General features: G+C 38.3%; 2 non-coding genes across 2 annotated transcripts; both read right to left on the bottom strand.

Moving 5' to 3' along the window:
* Positions 1 to 6,933: 6,933 nt before the first annotated feature.
* On the bottom strand, positions 6,934 to 7,064 carry LOC114635431. The gene has a single exon (XR_003713470.1). It is a non-coding gene; the product is annotated as a small nucleolar RNA SNORA17 (small nucleolar RNA).
* Positions 7,065 to 12,479: 5,415 nt separating this feature from the next.
* On the bottom strand, positions 12,480 to 12,611 carry LOC114635430. The gene has a single exon (XR_003713469.1). It is a non-coding gene; the product is annotated as a small nucleolar RNA SNORA17 (small nucleolar RNA).
* Positions 12,612 to 25,703: the final 13,092 nt, after the last annotated feature.

The raw sequence follows: 25,703 nt of genomic DNA, 5'->3' as shown, positions 1-25,703 counted from the left end.
TATATATATATATATATATATATATATATATATATATATATATATATGACAGAGAGAAAGAGAGAGAGAGACAGAGACAGAGATAATGACAGAGAGCATTCTTCTCAGTGGACAAATCTACACTACAACTTCTTTATCTATTATTCAGAGAATATTACAAAAGATGGGGAGATAGAAAAATTATAAGTGACAAACAAGGAATTTTGTTATAAAATATTCTTTCCTAGAAACAACTGCATAAACAACACTTGGATATATATATGTGTGTGTGTGTGTGTGTGTGTGTGTGTATGTATATATATATGTGTGTGTGTGTTTATATGTGTGTGTGACAATTCTCTTTCAATTAATGTAATGTCTTCTTTCATTTAAAATGTCACAATTCACTGTGCAATTAATGCTGAAAAATATTTTATCTTATATTTAAATAATATATTATTTTTTGTATTCCTCTGTGGAAGGACACCTGGATTATTTATGTATTTTAACTCTTGACATAATTTTTGGCATTAAACTTAAGATGAATAATTGAGAGATTGATTTATGTTTGACTTCTACACCAAAATATAAACCTGGTAAATGTGTGAATTCTCTTCACTTCAGTCGACAGACCTTAGAAAAACTTCACTGGCTATGGTCAATGCTATAACTACTGTTTAAAAATTTTGTGACACAGTGAACTGTAAATCTTAGCAAGTCTGCATTTCCAGTTTGGCAAATTAGATACATATTGGTAGGTGTCAGACATTTGTCTAGCTAGACCTCATGATCTGGGAACCATATTAGAGTTGTGAAGAACTCTTTAATTGTGATTCCAGATTATGACATACATTTTTTTCTATAATATTGATGTCCTGTGATGTGAGTCTGTATTAAAGATTTTTCAGAGTTCTGATATTTTCCAAATTTAAAAAATATGTTTTAGCACATATTATGGCACAAGGGCCAAGGTTAATGCTTTTGAATCACTATCACAATGATATGTCCTCTTCAGATTCAGGCTGACTAATAGCATTGCTCTTCATGACAGATCAATTGATAACATGGAAGAAGGACAGCATGTATTGTTTGAACACTTCAGAAATTCTTACCCATCATCTGCTTCATTCTCAGTGGCAAGACATGCAAATGCAAACCTCGGTTTTTATCTTAAAGGTGATAAGTATTTTGATGTTTAGTTCTCTAAAATTCTTCTCAAGTGGAGAGACAGACAAATGGTTATAACACTTTCATTTTGTCCTCTGGAGAATTCAATATCATAGATGCAAACTACTGGAGTTTCTGATTTCATATATCCAATTAATGTGTCTAAATAATTATATTACTGTAGTGTTATAAGGGTTGATGTTTCATGTTCAACCAATTAAAAACATTTCAGAAATTATTTAGTAAGGTAGTCAATATACCTGTGAGTTGAGAACAAACATATGAAATTTTGTTATTTCCACATGAATGTAGCAATGCAAATGACTGTATTAGATTATGCTTACTGTTCAACCCTATATATGGAAACACATCCACAGACTTTATCATATTACAAGACAAACAATGGGGACATACTATGTTCAGAACAGAGACCAAGGCACTTGTTATGCTGTATCAATATTTAAAACTCTTTGAAATTTCCATCATTTTCACAAGCACCTCTTTTAACTAGTCGTCTTGATACTTAGAGCATTATAATATTATCTGTCTTTGTCCTTTCAGATGATTAACATATACAAAGAGAATGTAGGCAAATGCTATCACCACCACAAGGTGTTGAATTTAAACCCATATGGACTTAAAGTTGGACTACTAGAAATGAAGAGGTGTTACTTAAATATCTAATACTCTTATTTATCTTGGAAGTCTGAATTATATTGACTTGTTACTGTTTAAATGTAAAATTGAGAAAATAACAATATACTTTCTATCACTCCAAGTGGATTAGAGATGCTTTTCTTGTACACAGTCATGTATTATGTCTAGTTTTAGCCTTCAGATGTGATGTTGTACTGAACAAGTCTTCAGATGTCCTGTCTGTAATGCCAGGGGAGTCACCATCAACTGCTATTCCAATTAAGGCAGTGTCATCTACAATGGTATCAACAGAAACTGAACTTAACTCCATCAAGAATGATACTTATCCCATCTCTGGAGTCCCCTCAAGTTTCAGTGCTGTTAGGTCAGAGACAGGATTTCCTCTCACCATAAACATCCTGAAATCAGAAGATGTTGGAACTTACTATTGTCAACAGAGTTACAATTTCCCACTTATGGTAATACAGATAATATTACAAAACCAATCAGGGAAGCAGAAGTGTGAATTTCAGCTGCCAGCTGCCTTTGGTGACATACATAGCTGTTTTGGAGCATTTCTAAGATGTAAACAGACTTGAAGTTTATAGGCACATTTAAGTAAATAACCCCTAATGGCCTTCTAAGAAGAATATGATGTACTCTGTGCCTACTACCTGATTGTCTATATGAGAAAAAGCGGCATGGAAATATAGGTTCTGTAGCTGTAGTAGTATACAAGTGAGGCCTATGTCAGTCCCTGTATAAACCTCAAAAGTCTTTGTTGCTAGTGCTGTAGGTACCTGCTGCATAGTTCTCACTCTTCTACTTCTTTATAGACAGCACCTAGTCTATATTCTGCTTTCTTTCACCAAAGCATCATTCCACAAGGAATCCCATGCCCACCCAAAAGACACAGTTGAATATAGATCCCTTACAGATTGAGAAACAGCACAGAAACCTGCTAAGGCCATAGATTTTGAGATACTGTCTCAAAACTGCCTTTCATAGGAAAACAGATTGCATGTCAGACTGAGAAGATCTATATCCATGTACATGGGACACCAGAGGTCAAAACTTAGGCCACTTGGAAACTTGCAAGATTTGATGATATTGATTACAAATTAAGAATTACACTAACTGTAACTGAATACACATTGAAACTAACTACCACTAGCAGCTGTTAAGAGGAGTGTACTAAAACTTTTATTATTAAATGAGTTGGATAGGCACAATATGTAGGATATATATATATATATAATTAAGAAATATATATAGTATTAAGAAATATATAGTATTAAGAAATATATATATATATGTACAAAATTAGTCTTAAAATTTGTATCAATATACAAAGATTTTTACCAATGAAAACCTTCAATTTTTATCAAATTCAAAATTCTCTACCAACATAACCCAATATAACTCCAATTCTGTACCAAAATATAAAGAGTTCTACCAATGTAGGATTATGGCAATAATGTTTCTTGTTTTAAGAGTAGATTCAATAATCTATCCCTATTACTTACTTTCTTATATTTGTTTTTATTACTAGTATAGTTTCATCCTTTTTCACAGTCCAGTCTTTATTTCCCTCCTAGTCTACCCTCTGTTTCTCATTCCATTTCTTATCCTCCACCTTGAAGGGAATGTCCCCACACTGTTACCTCCATCTCAAGAGACCTCCCCACCTTCTGGAGCCCCAAATCTCTCAAGGGTTAGGTGCATCTTATCTCATAGAGGCCAGACTAGGATTGACTTTGCTGTATGTGTGAGGGACATGAGATCAGCTCACGTATGCTGCCTTATTATCTGAGAGATATCAGTACTCCAGGTTAGTTGAGACTGCTGATCTTACTATGGGGTCACCCTCTTCCTCAGCTTCTTCCAGCCTTTTCCTAATTCAATCCTAGAAGTTCTCAATTTCTGTCCTTTGTTTGGGTGTATCTGCATCTGACTTTTTTAGCTGCTTGTTGGGCCTCTCAGTGTGCAGCCATGCTAGGCTCCTGAGTGTAAGAACACCATAGCATCAGTAACAGTGTCAGGTATTGAGCCTTTCCTTGTGTTGGATCCCATTTTGGGTTGGTCACTGAACCCCCTTTCCCTCAGTCTCTTCTCCATTTTTGTCTGTGAAATTCTTTTAGACAGGAACAATTCTGGATCAGAGTTTTCGACTGTTGGATGGCAACCTTGTCTCTCCACTTGATGCTGTCTTTCTACTGGAGATGAACTCCACAAGTTTCCTCTCCCCACTGTAGGAAATTTAATCAAAGGCACCTCCCTTTGAGACTTGAGATTCTCTCACCTCCCAGATCTCTAGTACTACTTCCTACCTCCCAAGGTTATCTGTTTCCATTCTTTCTGCTGGCCCTCAGATCTTCAATCATATTTCTCCCAATACCGGTTCAAGTTCTCCTTTTCCTCTCCCCGTACCCTCTTCCACCCAGCCTTCTCCTTCCCTCTGCTCAACCTCTATGATTGCATTCTTCTCCATCTCAAGTAGGATTGAGGCATCTTCACTTGGGCTCAATGGCTTGGTAACCTTCTTGAATTCTGTGGATTGTTTCCTGGGTATACTGTACTTCTATGACTAATAGTCACCTTATTAGTGAGTATATACCATGCATGTCCATTTGATTATGAATTACCTCACTCAGGATGATATTTTCTAGTTTTACCCATTTGCCTGCAAAACTCATGAAACACTCATTCTTAATAGCTGAGTTGTATTCCATTTTGTTAATGAACCAAATTTTCTGTATCTATTCTTTCATTGTGGGACATCTGGTTTGTTTCAAGTTTCTGGTTATCACAAATAAGGCTGCTATAAATATAATGGAACACTTGTCACTGTGAGATTGTGGGGCATCTTTTGGTTATATTTCCAAGAGTGGTTTAACTATATCTTTAAGTAGATCTATTTCCAATTTTCTGAGGTACCTCCAGATTGATTTCCAGAGTGGTTCCAATCTCACTTGAGTATTTTATCTTAGTCACTCTGATGGGTGTAAGGTGGAATCTCAGAGATATTTTCATTTACAGTTCTCATATGACTAAGGACTTTGAACTTCTCAAAAACTACTTCTCAGGCATTAGTGATTACTCTGTTGAGAATTCTGTCTAGCTCTGTATCACATTTTAAAAACTGGTTTATTTTGTTTGTTGGTGTCTGACTTCTCACGTTCTTTATATATCTTGGATATTTATTATCCCACTGTCAGATGCAGGGTTGGTGAAGATCTTTTCCCATTCTGTTAGCTGTTGGTTTTTCCTAATTAAAATATATTTGCCTTACAGAAGCCTTTCAGTTTCAAAGGGTCCCATTCATCAATTGATGATCTTATAGCTTGAGCCATTTGTGTTCTCTTCAGGAAGTTATCTTCTGTACCCATTATTCCCCACTTTCTGTTCTGGTAGATTTAGTGTATCCAGTTTTATTTTGAGGTCTTTGATCCCCTTGGATTTGAGTTTTATACATGGTAACAGATATGTATAAATTTACATTTTTCTATATGCTAACATCCAGGTAAACCATCACCATTTGATGACAGTACTTTCTTTTTTTATTGTTTCAGTTTGACATTTTTGTCAAAAAGCAAGTCCTGTTGAGATTCCATCTTACACCCATCAGAACCACTATGATTAAAAATAGAACTCTGGAGTTAGCACATTTTGTGGAGAAAGGGCAACACTCTTTCATTGCTGGTGGGAGTGAAAACTTGTTCAACCACTTTGAAAACCAATTTTGTGTTTTTTCAGCAAAAGTGAAGCAGCTCTACCTCAAGATCCAGACCAAGGGAGGGATCTGCGTTGGAGAGGCAAGGGAGAGGAACATGTGGTTTTCAGGATAAGGTGTGGGGAATAACAGAAGAAATGGCTAGATGGCCATGAAAATGAATGGAAATCTGCAACTGACTGTGGTAGGGAGGTTTCAGGCATGTTTAGGATGAGACAGAGTTCTGGTCTAAGGTAGGCACTCAAGGATCAATGGAGTTGACCTTAGTTCACTTAGGCTCACAGCTGCGCTCTGGGTCGGTCCTGCCAGAGCCTTGTGCTGCTGCTGCTGCTGTTTCCTGGACAGTCTCCAACAGGTGCTCTGTGCCCTGCCCACTCTCACTGAGCCACCGCCCAGCACCCACACATCTGCCCATGCCCTACAAAACCACCCGCGACCCTGCATGACAGACCCTCTGTCCTGAATGATGCAGCTGAAGAGGGTCAGGGCTAGCTCTCCTGCTCTTATGACTCAAAGTCCAGTCTCTTGACTGCCATAGGTAGATAGAGGTGAAGAGGATGTCCCATGCATGGTGACAAGTGCTAGCAGAAGTTCTCTCATGCTGCATGTATCTTCTAGGCCAGCACACCCACGGCTCCTACAATGTGTGGGTCCAGGCTCCTGTGACAACTGCAGGTGGCTAGGACAAGCATCAACTCTCTTAATTTCATGCCTTCAGAGCTATCTCTCCTACCATGCCCAGATGATGAGCTGAGCCAGTTTGGCCCAACCCTCAGACATCAACATGTCCCCAGATCCCAAATATGGATGTTTGCTGGACTTTGGTGGTGACAGACACCTGCTGATACTGTGGACTCAGTCATGGCCCCCTGGTGGCAGCATAGGCCACTACTTTACCATGGTCTTAGTTGTCATCAACAGCTACTCACAGCAAGCTGTTCCTCATAACCCTCTAGTCTCCAGTTCTGCCTCTCTTCTTTGTGACCACATTCTTCTATTTCTTCTTTTCTCCCACTTATCCACCACTCACTTGCTCGTCTTAGAAGATCTTGTAGCCTCCTGAGTTTTGGGAAGTCATCTCAAAAGAGGTCTCAAGTGTGCTATGCCCTGCTTGTGCATTATGTCCCCAGGCAGGGATCATTGTGGGCATGATCTGTCCTTTGGGCCTGGTTGGTCCTTGAGTAGTGGTCAGTTAGTGCTAGCTAGCTGTCTGGACCCCATGATGCCAGACTGGTGTGCATTTTGCCCTTTTATTGCCCTTCTTGCCTGAGTGGAACCTTGCAATGCATGTCTATCATTCCTGTCCAGGGCCCATGAACTTATGTGAGATTCTTTGATTTTCCAGTTCTCCATCCTGGGAGACAGTCTCAGACTGCCTAGTACTAGTCTTGTCTTCTCAGGCTCTCTTTATTTCAGAAAATGATAGGCTACTTACCAGTCAGACATTCACAGATCAAAATACTGAACAGATGTAGTGTCTCTCTTTTCTGCCACCTACTGACAGTCATGTGACAAAGCAACAACACCTGCAATGCTTCTATAAGGCAGTAATGGACAAGAGTCTTAATTATTCACAATTTCATAGATGGAGAAACTAGGAAAAGAGGAGATTAAGGGGATTTCTAAGGAAAGTTATGTATTTAGAGCTTTCTGATGTGTGATACCATGAGTAACCAAGGGCAGTTAATTTTTTTTTTAAAAAAGGAACAGAACAGGTGAAATCATAGATGAAGTGATTAAAAAGGAACAGAGAGATGGCTCCACAGAAAGGAGGACTGGCTGATCTTGTAGAGGACCTTCGTTCAGTTCTTAGCATGCAGCTGGTGGTTTACAACCATTTATAAATACTTTTCTAGGGAATCTGATGAGTTCTTCTATTCTGACTATCCTGGGCACAGATGTACATACATATGTACAGACAGACAGGCAGAGAGGCAGAGAGGCAGAGAGGCAGAGAGGCAGAGAGGCAGACAGGCAGACAGGCAGACAGACAGACAGGGAAACAGGCAGACAGACAGGCAGACGGGGAGATACTGAGAAATAGTAACAGCAGGAGGATCAGGTCATGGATGACACAGAGGACAGGGCATCATTGACAAATTATCTTTTAAATTTTTAGCAATGCCTATTTCACAAGGGAAACACATCCTGTTTTTCTTAACCAATCAGAATTATTTGATTGAGTTACACATTTAATAATTTCTTCTCTGTTGTATAGTTCCATTCATCAGGATATTCTTCTATGTATATTATTTTAAATAGAGCTTACATACATTAGAGATGTTTCTATAGTTATAAATCAGTGAAAAGAATTGCATTCTTTGGAGAGGTTTTTGTGGTCTGACCTCGGGCATCTAAGGGCACTGAGCTTGGGCTATGTGCTGAGGTGAGTAAGGCTTACACGTGTACTCAGCTCTAACTGGTTCCAAATGTTTTGCATGCCCTCATTTCACAGCCTTGGGGACTTCTTTATATACCAGTCACATTCTATGCCATAGTCTTTGCAGTCAGGATTCAGCATGGACATGAGGGCTCCTGCTCAGTTTCTTGGGTTCTTTTTGCTCTGGTTACCCGATAAAATGAACTAAAATGGAAATTTCACTGTTATATAGTGATGCCTGGCATTTAGGTGATTTGCTATTTTATCATGTTTACCTATATGGATATGCATTATATCTCTACTTTTAGGTACCAGATGTGACATTCAGATGACCAAGTCTCCATCCTCCCTGTATGCATTTCTGGGAGACAGAGTTACTATTTGCCAAGCAAGTCAGGACATTAACAATTATTTAATCTGGTTGCAGAAGAAACCATGGAAATCTCCTAAAGGCCTTATTTATAGTGCAACCAACTTGGTAGAAGGGGTTCCATCAAGGTTCAGTGGCAGTAAGTCTGGGGCAGATTATTCTCTCACAATCAGCAACCTGGAGTCTGAAGGTATTGGAAACTATTACTATCTACACTATGTTAATTTTCCTCTCACAGTGATACAACTCATAGCATAAACCTCCATGGAAGCAGAAGTGAGAGGCTGGGCTGCTCCGGCTGCTCCTTCTTATGTGTTACCCACTGAAATTGATTCTCAGATGTCACAGCATTTTTAGCAAAGATCATGGAGAGTCATTTGTTTTGGAAGAAGAATCTAAATAGTACTTTCTGCATCCTATCTTTTTTTTTTTATTCTTCATCTCCATCAATACAGAGCTCCAATATTGTGTCTGTCTTAACAGACAGCATAGTCTTTCACTTTGAGGTATTATAACCTAAACTGGGACTCATAAAAATAGAAGCTTCTACAGACTTCCCAAGCACAAATTGTATAAATGAAAAATAGTTTGTTAATGTCAATATTTAAGGGGCAGAGAAATATTACCTAGAGAAATTGACAGTAGAAAGGATTCTGAATTTTTGGTTTTCTCAGAAATGCTATAGCACATGTGTCAGAGAGCGGGACGGCTGCCTTAGTACCATACAGTAATGTCTCTTGAAATTCCAGCAGTGCTTACTGATGCTCCCAGCTGTCTGCAGCACTTCACATAGGATTCTTCTGGCTTTTATGTTCACAGTTCTGTTTGCAGTAATCAAACTACATCAAATCCCACTCATTACTTTTAATCCCATTGCATAAATTAAAATCCAGATTTCCCTATATAAAATCACAGTGAATAAATGGTTTTTTAAAAGAAGCTTCCAGAAATTGTATTATTAAAGAATTGATATCCAGGAGCATAGTTTTCAATACAAACAAAACACCAACACAACAATGGATATCTGTATTCTATTTCCTTGTATTTTTAGAAATTGTATGTGAATAAGATCTATTTTGTTCCTTTTAAAAAAATTTATTATTTATTTAAAGTCTATGAGCACACTGAAGCTCTCTTTACACACACCAGAAGAGAACATCAGATCCCATTACAGATGGTTGTGAGACACAAGGTGGTTGCTGGGAATTGAACTCAGGACTTTAGGAAGTACAGTCAGTGCTCCTAACCACTGAGCCATTTCTCAAGCTCTATTTCCTGTTTCTTTATGATATTCTATGTATCTATCCACCTATCTGTGTACTTACAGTTCTCTCTCTCTCTCATTATCTCTCTCCCCCTCTCTCTTCCCTTTTATCTTTTATTGTCTAAATTTTAATTAAAAATGTTTTTTTGGATTTCACATCATGCACTCCAACTACATAATCTCTCTCTCTCTCTCTCTCTCTCTCTCTCTCTCTCTCTCTCTCTCTCCATACCTGCAACCCTCCACCCTTGCATACTATCCCATCTCTGAGCATAGAAAACAATCTTCTCAAGGAAACTATAGTGAATCACAGTGTATCCCACAGTACATACATTTGTGTATTTCTTTGCTTTCAAACGTGCATCGAAAAAACTTGTTGGCATGATACAAGAGGACTCAGGCTTCTGCTTCTCTATCAGTACTGGAACATCATTGGGACTTATATTAGATAAGCTATTGTTGTCCTGTATCATAAAGATCTTCTAGTTTTTGATTTGTAGGACTTGCTCCATTATGCATTCTAGTGAGTCATTGATGGGGTAGATGTTGTAGTGGAGCAATTCAAAACCCTGGTTCTAGGCAAAGGTTATCTTATCTAGTCAGTTCTGCTACCCCTTCCTCATGCCCTTTTTGTAGGCTCACTAGGAACATCCACAACCAGTGCCAGCTCTATCTTGCTGTCTAGGTAAGGTGCAAGGCCAACTCTTCCTGAGGATCCAGCTGGTGATGGACCTGACCTGTTCTACCACTCTCATGACCCCAGGACTAGCTCTCCTTCTTCCCATAAATGGTGAGGTCTTGCAAGTGTTATAGTATGTGCACGGGTCTGTTATTGGGTTGAATTGTGGGTCCCACCTCTCTCTCTCCATGTGTCTAGGGTCTCTCATGGAGACAGAGGTGTGGGAATTCAGCTATGTTCACCCCACACTTGTGCCAAGCAGACATGGAGCAACAGGACTCCACTCAGGGTGGGGGAGTATAGTCTGAAGTCACACAGGGAGCCAGAACTCTTGGGTTGGGAATCTACATACAAACATCAAATCAACTATGCTGATCACCATTATTCAATTCTTAATTAACCACCAGTTTCCTTTTACAGACAAATTGTTGCTGCCTATCCCAGATATGTATTTAATATTATATTTTTCTTCCTCAGACTGTGCTCTCTCACAGAGAGTGGAGTTTTGCAGCTTAGCACATCCTGTTGTCCATGCAGTGCCAGCATAGAGTTAACACAATCAAATTACCTTGCTTCTGTCTCCAGGAGAGTCTCTAGCCAAGTGGTGAGACAGAGGCAGGCCATACAAATCAGCCCAACAGGATTCATGCACACTACAATACAACAATATGTGATGAAGGAAGGTAGGAAGGTCTCTATTCTTTGAGTGTACCACTGCCCTGCCTTTGGTGATGGCTCACCTGCATCCAATACATACAGAGCAAGTTCTAGGTGAGATACACAGCCTTTTTTTTTCATGCGATGTGGCAGGTGAGTGTCAGAGGCAGCTCTTCTGATCTCATGACTCCACTGAGGCCAACTATCCTGTCCACTGCCAGTGGCAAGTACAAAAAAGGGGATGGATTGTCTTTCTAAATGCTCCCACTGAACAACACACAATTGTCAGGAACTGCTCTCCCACACTCACAGGCTCAGGGCTAGCTCACTTGCAAACCTCATATCCAATGTCAGCTCAAGTATGCTGTCCAGATGAGGTTAAAGGACTGCTCTCTGGAATGGTGCAGCAGGTAAGGGACAGAGCCACATCTCCCCCACTGATGGCTTCAGTACAAGATTTTCTATCTCTTGTAGGTGGCACAGGGTAGACTGGGCTTCTCTTCCTAGACCATAGAACTACATAGCAGAAAAGTGGTAGTACCCACATTCCCACTATCAGGGCCTCAGGTCCAGCTTTTCTGTCTTCTGCCAACAGGGACAGCTCTACTGTGCTGCACAGGCAACATGTAGAGGCCTGCTGTCCTTCACGTTGCACCTGAAGAGGGAAAGGACAAGCTCTCCTGCTTTCATAAGCCCAGCACCATATCTCCTGCCTGCCACAGGTGGTAAGAGGTGAGGTTGGTATTTCTCTCTCATTCATGTGCTGTACAGGAGACAAGTGCTAAGACAAGCTCTTCTGTGCTTTCTTGTATACCTGGGAAATCTTAACCACAACTCCTGCAATATGTGGGCCCAGGCTTTCCTAAGTACTGCAGTTGGCTAGGGCCAGTGTGAGCCTTCCTACTCTCTCATGTCCCTACAGCCAGCTCTTCAAGAATGCCCAGGTGAGAAGTGGGGACACTTTTGCACAACCCTCAGGGCAGTAGCACAGACCAGGGATGACTGAAAGGTCTATGCTGGGAACAGACCCTGTTGCTTCAGGGACAGAGAGCCAGAAATGTCTCCTGATGGCTGGCAAGTCTAGGAATCCTCCATGGTCCCAGGTGGCATCACAAGCTACTCACATCAGGATGTTCCTCATAATCCTTCATTCTCTAGTTCTGCCTCTTTTCTTTGTATCCACATCCTTCTGCTTCAACTTTCCCTCATTTCTCTACCATTCTCTTGCTTCTCTCAACAGTGCCTATGGTCTTTGAGTGTCTGGGGTTGTCTCAGGAGTGGTATCAATAGTGCTATGCCCTTCTCATGCATTCTAGCTCCAGGCAGGATAATCTCGGGCATGGACTGTTCTGTAGGCCTGGCCAGGGCTAGACTGGTTTTTATCTCAGTTTAGCTCTGTCCCAGCACCATGGTGCAAGTCTCGTAGTCGTCTTCAGCTTAATACTTGCTCAGATGCCAGAGTTGCCCTATGCCAGGCTTGTCATTCACTCCTGCACAGGGATCAACCTCGAACCCAAGTGGGGTTCTTCTATTTTCTGGATCCTCATCCTTGGAGATTGTCTTGGCCTGCCTGGCTCCAATCTGGTTGTGTTCTGAAGTTTGCTGTTTTAAGGGAATGTTAGGTTACTAATTATTCAGATATTCTTAGGTCAAACCTCTGACCAGAGACATAGCCTCTCTATTCTCTGCCACCTATTAACCCAAATGTGACAGAGAAGCAACACCTGCAATGCCTCTAGGAGTCATGAGTACATGATAATCTTAATTATTCTAATTTTATATACAGAGAAAAATAAAATCAAAAGGTATAATACCACTTTTGTAGATTACATACTTTCTTCATTATGCTGTTTTTGGATTTCCAAATAATTTCTAGACTGATGTTAACAACTTTTAAAACTCTTTCAGGAATATTACTTGCAATACATTGATTTTATTTGCATGTTGGAGATGATATACATTTAAATATCATTTTTGGTACTGGAGAGAATTCCCAATGGTTAAGAATATTGCTTGCTTGAAGTGTGTCTGGGTTTGATTCTCAAAAGATAAGTAAAAGCTGTTTTTAACTTTAGTTCCAGATGTTTCAGCACCATCTTCTGTCCTTTTAGGAATGTATATATAATGATCCTACAAACTAGTAAGTGAAACAAATGTACATTTATTAAAAATTTTTAATCTTATGAAAACAGATGTATTCTTTATTGATTTGAGTGTCTTTTAGTGTACAAGGGATATTTGTTATCCACAAAGGATGTAGAGATTTTACTGTAATTACTGCAATAATCTATGCTGAGATTTCTTTCTTTATCAATTTGTATACTAATATTAGCAAGCATGTTATTTTATGTTTTTTATTGCTCACTTCTTACTACATTTATTGTACTTGTGGTAACTTTTAACATACAAATGGCAAGAATAAACATTTTTGTCCTTTGTGTAATCTGAGCCACAAAATGCCCAACATTATGTCACTGGGTGTTATATCTGCCTTAGCTTTATAAGCAGCACATGACAGTGACTTTTCTTTCTTCTTTAAAGATTTATGACGAATAGTTAATGAATCTCATAGAGTGATTATTTGGACATGGGACAGATAATTACACAATATTTTTTTTAATTTTTAAAAGGATGAACTCTATGAATAGTTCATAATGTGAACTACTTTAAAAAATTTTATAATGTTAAAATGTCCACTATCTTATGACATACATTCACCTAGATCAGGATGTCTCACAAGAAGGAAACAATGGGGCAAAGGTAGAGAGTCAGAGGGAGAAAAATCAGAAGAGGGACATGAGGAAGAGAGACAGTAAAATAAAATTTACTTTTTTTTTCATGTATATCTCTGTCTCAATTTATATCCCAGTCAAAAAATTTTGTTAGAAGCACATTTTAAATAAATTAACAAAATTTCTTCATTGTGCCAGAAATTATGCTGTTGAAACATGCATATATCTAAGGGAAGACTTTATGTTCTCTGTTTACTATATGCACTTCCTAAGGGCCTTAATCATCACATCAAGAGTATCACACACAGCATGAACCTGTACTCCTTGCAATATTTTCATCTCATTTAATATTTGCTGTCTTATTTCCTTAGGTAATTTTTAATTTTTAAAGAAATAGTGATTTGGTATTCATCATGATATGCTTCTAAAAAGCCAGTAAGCTTAAAAAAATACTGCTATTATTTTTAAAAATTTTTCTCAAATCATAATTAATTCACACAGGGGTTATAAACACAGAAAGGCAGGATATGGGGAAGGGAATGACACTGGAGTGTGGGTGTTCAGGGGGAATACAGATATCTTCAGAAACGGGTATCAGCTAGGTGAAGGTTGAGGGGACAATTCACTATGACTCTGCTTATGACTCGCTTGTCCTTATCTAAGTTGATATTGTCTGCCAACTTATTTGGCAACTCTATTTGTCTATCTACTTATCCTTATGCAAAGCGAAACAAACCATGGTTCCTGAGTTTTTCTATTCTATTTGCTATGCATTCTTAGCTTATTCAAACTTATGCCATTTAAATACCCTGATATGATTTCTTACATTCATTAAAGAAATTAATTTTTCTTCCATGGGAGACAGACAATTCGAGTTTTCTGACTTTTGATTTTGTGAATAACCAAGATCAATTAATTGCATCCTAGCAATGATTTATTTTAAAAAACCTTATTTTATTACACATCGTAGTATGGAATTTCCTTTAAACATGATCCATGAAAAAACTAAGGGAATTTATTGAGGAAATCCTTCTATGTTGCAACAGGGGCCAGCAGATAAGGAATTTGGGTAGCAGTCTCACCTCGTAGTCTCTGATGGCTGCCGACTTCTGGGACTGCTGGTAGATGCATTGGCTGGAAGCAATAATTTATTTTTTTACATTATATTTCATTTTCAGTATAAACACTTAGGATATATATAGTCCTAGTATTTTTATGTAGGCAAATTCCATAAACCACAGGAGAGACAGTGCCTAATTTTTATATTTGACCTTCATAAATAGAAAGGCATTTCTCTATAAAATTGATGAAACAAGAGGAAAAGCAGTTATTCATCAGGCTTTATTTTAGTCATAAAGTATTATTTTCCAATGAATAAATAGTTTTCATACTGAACCCAACTATTGTAGCTATTTTGACTAACATGTTTACTCCAAATTTTATACTTAGTTTTGTTTTGTTATTTTCTTCTATAATTGTGTAATTTATTTAAATTAATGCAAACTTATTTTCAGGTTATATGATCATTGTTTTGTTTCCAGAGACTTCTTATTTTTGCTTCACATATTAGTTTTTCTGGTAATTGTATTTTTTGGTTGGAAGAGAGCTTTTTGGAGTTGTTTCTTGCTAGAACTTTGGCTGTATTATACAACTATCTTATTACCATTAGACTGAAGTAAAGTAGTATATTCATTAAAACGTCTGACTATGCTTTTACTAGAGATGTTTTTCTTTTCTGACAAGCAGATAATACTTTGTTATCTATTCTTTTCAAATTATATTGAATGCATGATTTATTTCATGTACATACATAGTTATCATGTTAGTATCTTCATGCTAGTATTTTCTGGGGTTTTTGAATATTTTTCTATATCACGATTTATTCCTGTTTTGGTATTTTTAATATAATAATAACATTTTACTTTTTCCTTCACTTTTGTAAATTTTCATCAACTTAATGCAAATGTATTTTCAATTTGAATTAAGAGAGTGGTTGTTTTGCACTTATTTTGGAAGTTTTCTGATAATTGTATTTTTTTGTTGTTGTTGTTTGGAAGGGAAATTTTAGAGTTAATTCTTGTTAGGTTTTTAAAAAGGAAACTGCTGTTCGTCAACTAGGATTCTCTGAAATGTTTCTTAGCCCTTTGTCTGTCTGTCTCTTTTTCTTATCACACCTTGAGCTTTTCTATCTTGGAGTTGACATTTAGGAGGAGTGTTTTGCATTTAATTTATTTAGGATTCTTTGTGGTTTCAGGGCCAGGATGTTTAGACAGAAATACACTAGATATGTTTTCTCTATGTTCACCTTTCTCTCTCTCTCTCTCTCTAGGATTCTTTGTGGTTTCAGGGCCAGGATGTTTAGACAGAACTTCACTAGGTATGTTTTCTCTATGTTCATCTTGCTCTCCCTCTCTCTCTCTCAAAGCCCATAATATAAACATGTGTTTATTTAATCAAGTCCAATATCTAGCTGCTCCTTGTTTTTAATTTTATTTTTATTTATTTTATTCCTGAGCAATTTACAAATGTAGATAATTACGTTTAAGTTTTCACTCCCCATTATCCTTTTAAAATGATAGTATTCTTGTCTCCAACTCTAGTGCTTTAAAAACTTTTATTAATTATTTTACTTATTTACATTCCAATCATTGCCCCATCCCTGATTTCTCTCCCACAGTTCCTCATTCTATTTCCCTCTCCCTTGTTTTTTAGATGGTGCTTTCCCTCACCTCCCCACTGGGCATCTGCCTTTCCTGGGGCTTCAAGTTTCTTGAGAGTTAAGCACATTTTCTCCCATTGAGGTCAGACCATGAACTCTTCTGTTATATATGCACTAGGGGCCTCTGATCAGCCTGTGTATGCTGTCTGGTTGGTGGTTCTGTCTTTGGATGCTCCCAGTTGTCCAGGTCAATTGAGTTTTCTGGTCTTCCTAATGAGTTGCCCTTCACTTCAGATCCTTCAGTCCTTCCCCTATTTCAGCTATAGGGGTTCCTCACTTTAGTACAATGGTTGTATTTAGAATCTACGTCTGTCTCAATCAGGTGCTTGTAGGGCCACCCAGATGACAGCCACACTTGGCTCCTGTCTGTCAGAACTTTATAGTGTCAGTAATAGTGTCAGACCTTGGTACCCACCCATGAGACATATCTCCAGTTGGGCCGATAACTGGGCAGACTTTTCTTCAATCTCTTCTTCATTTTTGTCTTTGCATTTCTCATAGACAGAAAAAATTTTGGGTCAGAAGTTGTGACTACAGTTTGGTATTCCTCTATTTGGGGTCTTGTCTATCTGCTGGATGTAGATTCTTTGATTTAATTTCCCCTCTGTTGGGCAATTTGGCAAAGGTCACCACCATTGAGTCCTGAGAGTCTCTCACATCCTAGGTTTCTGGGACTTTCCAGAGGGACATCCCACACCCCAACCCTGGCAGCTGCATATTTCCTGCAATTCTTCTGGCACTTTGGACTTCTCTTATGTTCCTTTCCCATACTGGATCCTGTTTCCCATTTCCTTTCATCGTCCCCTCTCTGATCAAGCTCCCTCCCTCCCTCTTACTCCCATGATTATTTTGTTACCTGTTTTAAGTGTGATTGAAGCATCCTCAATTGGTACTTCAATCTTATTAAACTTCATACACCCTGTGGTTTTTAATCTGGATATTTTGTACTTTTTGGTTAATATCCACTTATTAGTAAGTACGTACCAATCCTGTCTTTTTGGGTTTGTGGAACATAATGTGGGTATCCTGAACTTTATGCTAATATCCACTTATAAATTAGTGCACATCGTGTATTCACTTTTGACTCTGGATTACCACACTCAGGATGATATTTTCTAGTTTCATCTGTTTACTTCAAAAATATATTATCTTCATGTTTTTAATAGCTGAATAGTTTTCCACTGTGTAAATGAACTACAATTTGAGTCTATCCATTCTTTGATTGAGGTGCATCTGGGCTGTTTTCAGGTTCTCACTATTACAAATAAGGCTGCTATGAATAGAGTGGAGCACATATCCTTGTGGTGGAGCATCTTTTGGGTATATTCCCAGGATCAATACAGCTAGATCTTCAGGTAGAACTATTTTCAATTTTCTGAGGAACTACGAGATTTATTTCCAGAATGGTTGTAGCAATTTGCAGTCTAATCAGTTATGGAAGAGTGTTCCTCTTTTTCCATGTGCTTGCTAGCATGTGCTGTCACTTGAGTTTTTAATCTTAGCCATTCTGGTTGGTGAAAACTGGAATCTCAGGGTCATTTTGATTTGTATTTCCCAGATGCCTAAGGACGTTTATCACTTCTTTAAGTGCTTCTCCACCATTTGAGATTCCTCAGCAGAGAATTCTTTCATCAGTGCTGTATACAGTTTTTAATTGGTTTTTTTGGGGGAAGGGGAGAGCTTAACTTCTTGAGTTTTGTATACATTTTCGATATTAGCCTTCTATTGGATATAGGGTTGGTGAAGATATTTTCCCAAACTGGACTTTGCTGATTTATCCTATGGATGGTGTCCTTTGCCTTACAGAAGCTTTTCAGTTTCATGTAATCTCATTTATCAATTGTTGCTCTTAAGAGTCTGAGACATTGATGCTCTGTTCAGGAAATTCCTCCCTGTGCCAGTGAGTTTGAGGCTCTTTCCCTGTTTCTCTTCTATTAGATTCAGTGTGTCTGGTTTTATGTTGAAGTCCTTGATCCACTTGGACTTGAACTTTGTGCAAGGTAATAAATACAGATCTACTTTCATTATTCTTCATGCATACTGCCTGTTAGACCATTTGTGGAAGAGGCTTCTTTTTTTCCATTGTATATTATTGACTTCTTTATTGAAGTTTGAGTGTCTATAGGTGCGTGAGATTATTTCGGAGTCTTCAATTCTATTAAATTGATTGACTTATTTGTCTCTGTGTCAATAACATGAGATTTTTATCACCATTTCTTTGAGGATCACCATCAACCACCAAGGTTGAGAACAGAGATAGTGATTCCCCCAGATGTTCTTTTATTGTTGAGAATTATTTAGGCTATCCTGGGTCTTTTTGCTTTTTCACATGAAGTTAAGAATTGCTCTTATCATATCAATGAAAAAATTGTGTTGGAATTTTTGTGGGGATTGTATTTAATTTGTATTGAATTGTTTTTGGTAAAGTGGTCATTTTCACTATGTAGATCTTGCCAATCCACGAGCATAGGAGATCTGTCCATCTTCTAAGGTCTTCTTTAATTTCCTTCTTCAGGGATCTTCACTTACTTGGTAAGAGTTACACCAAGATATTTTATATTATTTGTGGCTATTGTGAAAGGTATTGTTTCCCCAATCTTTCCTCAGCCTCCTCATTATTTCTATAAAGGAAGTCTACTGAATTTTTGCTTGAGTTAATTGTATCTCCCACCACTTTGCTGAAGTTGTTTATCAGCTGTAGAAGTTATCTTGCAGAATTTTTTAGATCACTTATGCATATTATCATATCATCTTCTAGTAGTGATATTGTAATGTTTTCCTTTACAATTTGAACCCCCTTAATCTGCTTTTGTTGTTTAATTTTTCTAGCTAAAAATTCGAGTACTATATTGAATAGACAGTGAGAGAGTGGGCAGCCTTGTCCCCTGATTTAAATGTGATTATTTTGAGTTTCTTTCCATATAACTTGATGCTGACTGTTGGTTTGCTCTATATAGCTTTTATTATGTTGTATTTATGTGTGGGCCATGATTTCATGATCTCTCCAAGTCTTTTAACATAAATGGGAATCTAAAGTAAGATTGTCTGTAAAGGAGTAGTACTGCCCACAAAATGTTCTGAGCCTTCCAACATCAATCATTAGTCAAGAAAATGCTACCAAACACTTGCCCACTAGCCAATATCATGGGTGTAACTCCTCAACTAAAGTTTTTTCTTCTCACATATATAAATATTTGTGTTAAGTTGACAAAAAAAAACAATCAGTACATACATAGGTCTGCAAATGGAAGGAAGAAGTAATAAACATTCTTCACAATTGCAGATACTTGCCCTTATGCATCTACAGTCAATTTTAAATAAAAAGCTGGAGAAATTAAAAATAGATGAGAGGATATATAGAAGATAAATACCATAAGTAGCATGGAAAAAGATTGTAATCAATGGATGGAAATGAGAGGAAAATTCAAGGAATACTTAGGTAATGAGCTGATTCTGTCATCATTTTGACTGTGTCTCCAGCAGGGGTCACTATGAACACATTTTTAAGCATTCTAAGCAGAAAGGCTAGTCATTCTTTCAATGCTGATAGAGAAACATATTCTTAGGTTATTGATCAACTTAACATCCAAAACCAGCTCCAGGCTCTAGTCATTTCTGTGAAAGCTGCTTGGGCATGAGCCCAGTGAACCTGGTGATCCTAAAAATTCATTTTTCTCTGTTAAACCAGAAAAGCATGTTAAAAATGTTATGAACATGGAAACTCTTCCTGGAGGATTCAGCTTACTTCTAGTTCACATACAACAGCTATCAGCCACGAGTACTGTATATACTACAATTTTTCACGTTGGAGATGGTAATCACACTCAAGCAAAAGTTTCAAAGCACAGTACACATAAAAGAATCCTATGACCTTGGGATTTATGTATGAATATTTATGTATTAATATTGGGATTTGTGTATGAATATTTTACAGAAAATTTTTGTGCTAAAATGAAGTTGTTCTTACTTATATTAATGTTACTGTCTGTGAGTTTTTATTAAAAAATAATGACTTTCAACCCTATTTTTCCTTGTATAAAAATCAAATAATTAAAAATATAGGACACATTTAACTATAGCACTGAACATCATACACATGAAGACTGTAGTAAAGACAGATTCTTGCTTGAGATCATCTTTGTATTACTAGACCTGAGTCAGCCTAGTACCACACACAAGTGAATTCTCATCTAGTATTAAATCTGAGCATATCAGACAGTTAAAATAGCAACTGATATATTCAAGGAGGAGACATGTAGACATCATTTTATGTTAATCATGACACACAACCTTGGTAACACTCAACATTTAGCTGTGATCTTTCTTCTTCAAAACTCTATAGAAATGTTTCATCTCGGACTTCCGGTTTGGGACCGAGCCTAGAGCAGGTCGCAGGCAGCAGCTCCGTACCCAACCGCAGAAAACCAAGAAAAACAGGGACTCCCAGGAGCTTGAACTCACTCAGCATCCCAGGTAAAATTGAATCACCCGTGATGCCTGCTATTAGAAGTTCTAACCCAGATGGACCAGAAGCCAGGAGCCTCGCACTTACCCTCACCCCCTACCTTTTCCCACCTGCACAAGGTCCCCTGAAGCTGGGCAACTGCAAGATCCTGCTTGGCAACTGCAGATAGACTCAAAGCAGTGTACCATATCATCTGAAGAATAGCAGGGAGACCATAACTCAAGCAGTGTACCATTTCTTCTGAAGAATAGCAGGTTGCAGTCCTCCTCGCCCCCACGAATAACCAGGACCCGCCGGTCGGGTCAAGTGGCACCCAGACGTGGGGCTCGAGGCACGGACCCATCCGGACGGACCCTCATTGAGAGGATGTGCACACGACATCAAGATTGAGCAAGACAGAGATCATCGCCCGTGACCTGTCGTCCACGGAACCAGGTTGATGCTGCCATCAAGAAGGCAGTTGAAGTTAATTACCATCAGCTGAAAATTGCAGAGGATCCAGAAGTGACTCCGCAGGAGACTGACACAGCTGTCAGCTCCTCTGCCTCCCCCTACGGTCGACCCCTAGACTTCCATGCCCTCCAGAAGGGTTCCTGGTATGCCTGGCTTTGCCCTCATTTCTCTCGCTAGAGAGCTTGGCCTCTTGATCACCACAACAAAAATTGGCTTTTTCCTAAACCAAGGCCACCCTTGATATGGCTGCTAACATTGGGGAGCCTTCCTTTATGACAATATTACACCCCAAACTGACAAATGGTTGGTAACTTGAACATTTACAAGAGATTAGGATGGCTGTGAGTTAGCCCAATGACAGGATTAATGTAGGTCCACTTCCCCGGGGCCCACCCAATGCAGCCGAAAAGGAGTGCGTAGTGCTGGGAGTGGGTGCAGCCTACATGGCCTAAGACAGGGCTCTCACCCTCCTTTCACCCACATCAGAGTCCCTTGACGTTGCCCATCGTCGACAGCCTAAAGCCTTCGACCATCGATGTGACTCGTCTCACATCAGTGTTTTGGGGTTGTGAACTTGTCTAAGACCCCCCATAATTAGACATCCAAATTCAAAACTCACATAGTTGGGATTGAACATAAGACGCCTTCTCTAACTAAACAGAGAAGGGGGAGATGCCAGAAGCCAGGACCCTCGCCCTTACCCTTACCCCCTACCTTTCCCCACCTGCACAATGTCCTCTGAAGCTTGGCAACTGCAAGATCCTGCTTAGCAACTGCAGATAGACTCAAAGCAGAGTACCATGTCTTCTTAAGAATAGCAGGGAGACCATAACTCAAGCAGTGTACCATATCTTCTGAAGAACTGCAGGTAGATCATAATTCAAGGCAGTGTACCATATAGACCATGACATGTTTCAAGGCACAGGCCAAGAAGATTTTGTACTTTTCCACCACCTGGACCCTCTTACCCCCTCCCCTTGTAAAACATGCTATAAAAAAGCATTTCATGTTCAAATAAAAAAAAAGAAATAAAAAAAAAGAAATGTTTCATCTCAATAATTGTTGAGAGTTTTTTACAGTAAAGAAAAACTAATGTGTTTGTCATTGTAACATAAACAGTCTATGTACTAGATTTTTTTAAAAAAATTAATATGTCTACTGATTTATTATTTGTATCAGTGGGTATATGTGAACACACAAGCGCCAGTGCATGCCTGAGAAATTTGTCTTCTCTATCTACCTGGGTGATTTGTGGATGAAGTCACCAGGCTTTGTTGATAAGTGCCATTACCAACACTAAGTCCACTAGCTTGTATCTTAAGATTGTTAATGGTGTATTTAATAATAAAATAATATATGTAATACTGTAAGTATGGAAATGTTCTTGGTGTGGAGCAAGCAAGATTATATTCATGGAGTTGATATTATAGACCAAAGGTCAAATTTGGTCCAGCACTTGCTTTTGAAAACAAATATTTATGAGGACATATCAAAATGTATTCCTGACAAGACATGAGGAAAGAACACAGATAGAAGGGAGGAACATGTGACACCAGGGTCTCTAAGTGTTAGGGCTAAAGGTTCCCTGCAGAGAAAATGAGCGCAAACAAGGACAGAATGTACAAATTGGGAGAAACTGAATCAGCAGTAAAAGAGGTTTTTGAATTATTTTCTTGGTGTCTTTCATTTCAGTATTCTATTAAATGCTATGTAAGTTGAGGTTTTTGCTAATTGTCAGTGAGGCTTCATGGAATACATATTGGTTTAAATGAGTATATTTTGGTCATGAGACTGGAAAAATAACTTTCTTTCTCACTTATAGCATAAACAAAAAAGAGTCATGGAAGAATACAGGCTTATATGTTCTTAGTCTAGGGTATTACTTAAAACCCTGGAAAGATTTTTTTTTAAATATGATCATAATTCCTATGTTCTTTGCTGGTTTGAATATGCTTGGCTCAGAAAGTGATACTATTAGGAGATGTGACCTTTTTAGAAGAATTATGTTTCATTATGGTTGGGCATTGAGACCCTTCTTCTAACCTCTTGGGAGCCAGTATTCTTCTAGAGAACTTTGGGTCAAGATGTAGAGCTCTCAGATCTTCTTGTACCATGATTGCCTGGATATTGCCATGCTTGTACCTTGATAATAATGGATTGAACCCCTGAACCTGTAAGCCAGGCACAATTAAATGTCTTTATGAGTTACATAGAATATTGGGAATGTGTCAAATAACTCTTTCTTGTCTCAAGAATAACCATACACCAGAATGATGGTGACTGATGAAATGTTTTAGTTTCTGGAGTTATATTTGGGAATGAAAGAAAAATACGTAAGGCAAGAAATAAATCCATGTCACAAACCATGTAGGAACAAAAGAAGATCTACATTCCAGATAGCAGAGCCTCTGAGTTCTAGATAAATAAACTTTCTGCAGAAAACTTAACAATAGCCTGATCAGGTCCAGACCATTGTAGTAAGAGGCTGTTGCAGAGTCAGTTTCTGAGGTGACACCACCCTGTACCTGTTGCCCATGCCATCTAAACCCAAATGATTTGCATGTAGCTAGAGAACAGTTCACTGTTCTGGGGATATCTTAATAGGCTATCATACCCTGTGTAGGAGTCAGTCTGAATCAAGACACAGCACAGACCTGAGGACTCCTGATCTTTTCCTAGGAATGCTGCTGTTCTGGATCCCAGGTATTGAGGAAAGCAGTGCTTATTGCTGTGTTGCCAGTGTTGCCTAGTTGTTGGGAAACCCCTAAAAATTGATTTTAAAATGAAAAATTTCAATTTTTTTTAAAATTCTTTTTCCTTTTCCCAATATCAGGTGCCAGATGTGACATCCAACTGATCCAGGCTCCATTTCTGGCTGTATCAATAAGGGATACAGTCACCATTAAGTGTCAAGCCTTTCAGAGAATTGGAAATTCATTAAATTGGTATCAGCAAAAACCAGAGAACTCTCCCAAGCTTCTGATCTATGATGCATCCAATTTGTATACTGGGATCCCATCAAGATTTAGTGGGAGTGGGTCTGAAAGAGATTTTACCCACACCGTCAGCAATTTGGAGCCTGAAGTTATTGAAACTTATTACTGTCTACGGTACAAAAGTTACCCACCCACAATGAAACAAGTAATAACATAAACCATTAGGCAAAACAGAAGTGTGAGCCTATCCTGCTTTAGCTGCTCCTGCTTGTGCCTCTACCTGCCAAAATCAATATTCTCATTATATTGGCTTTGAATTTAACTGAATGACATCTCAATAAGTAGCTAGCCAGATTCTTTCTCTTCCTCAACCTCAGCAGCAAAGGCAGGACAAAGTCACTCCTGAGTTAGTAAAGATCAATACTTGAAAGACATCTGGATTGTGACATTTATTTGTTTCATGCAACAAAGAATAACTGAAGGAAGTTCTTTAAAGAAGACAAAAAAAAAGATGAACACGGAGAGAAAGAGGATGAACAAGAAAAGGAAGAGGGGGATAAGCAACAAGAGAAAAACAGAAAGACAGAAGTGAATGTGAGTCTATTTGAAATCTCCTAAAAAAACTTTTATTAGGGCGTCACATTTTTCTGTATATGTACTTGAATGACTAAGAGTTATGTTCACTGATATCTGAAATAGAGAAACAGGGGCACAAATTTATAGTAAAAATGACAAATATTCAGATGATAATGATGTTAAACTTCTAATCCCTTTCTCATATGTCTGATCTGGCTTGTGGCAAAGGACTAAATAGGCTTTTTCTTCTGCCAGCAGGTCACCTGACAGCCATCCAAGTCTGGATCATGTCTGGATCAAGACACATTTATCCCAAAGATGTGAACCTATTATCCTACTTCTCTTAGTGAATTATGACTAACCACAAATTAGGGGAGAAAGACCCCTCAACATTTCTTAAAATCTACAACCCACCAAGGACACCAGGATTCTAAAGTCCTCCCTCTGCTCTGCAGAAGTTCTTCCTCTCTGTGTACTTTGATATATGTGATGAACCTAGGAGAAACATGTGATTACTCTTTGTTTTCAACTTGATTAAATCTGAAATTAATGAAACTCCAAACTTCTGGGTACACCTTTGAGGAAACTTTATTTTTTATTGTATCTTTTCAGGTGAAAAGCTCCTATTATGCCAAGCCACTCCTTCTGGTGCCAGCCATTATATGCCATGAAAGAAGGAAGAAGCTCTTTCTTTCCAACTCCATGTGAGTCCATTTCTTTATTGGTTTTACAGCCTCCTACTTGGGGATTCTGGCATGTGCAGAAGACCAGCTGAGACATTCAGTCTTGTAAATTGTAAGAACATGTATTATATTCTTAGAACTTCTCTCAAAAGACAGTTATTGTTGGATTAGCAGAACCACAACCTGTAAGCAACTCCCATATATCTCATTTATAAACAAATAAACAGGTTTGTAATATATATATATATATATATATATATATATATATATATAT

Source organism: Grammomys surdaster, unplaced genomic scaffold (genome assembly GCF_004785775.1).
Source record: "Grammomys surdaster isolate TR1022 unplaced genomic scaffold, NIH_TR_1.0 103845, whole genome shotgun sequence".
In the NCBI taxonomy this organism is placed as follows: Eukaryota; Metazoa; Chordata; class Mammalia; order Rodentia; family Muridae; genus Grammomys; species Grammomys surdaster.
Note: the sequence above shows the minus strand (reverse complement) of the source record. Positions and strands in the feature narration are given on the sequence as shown.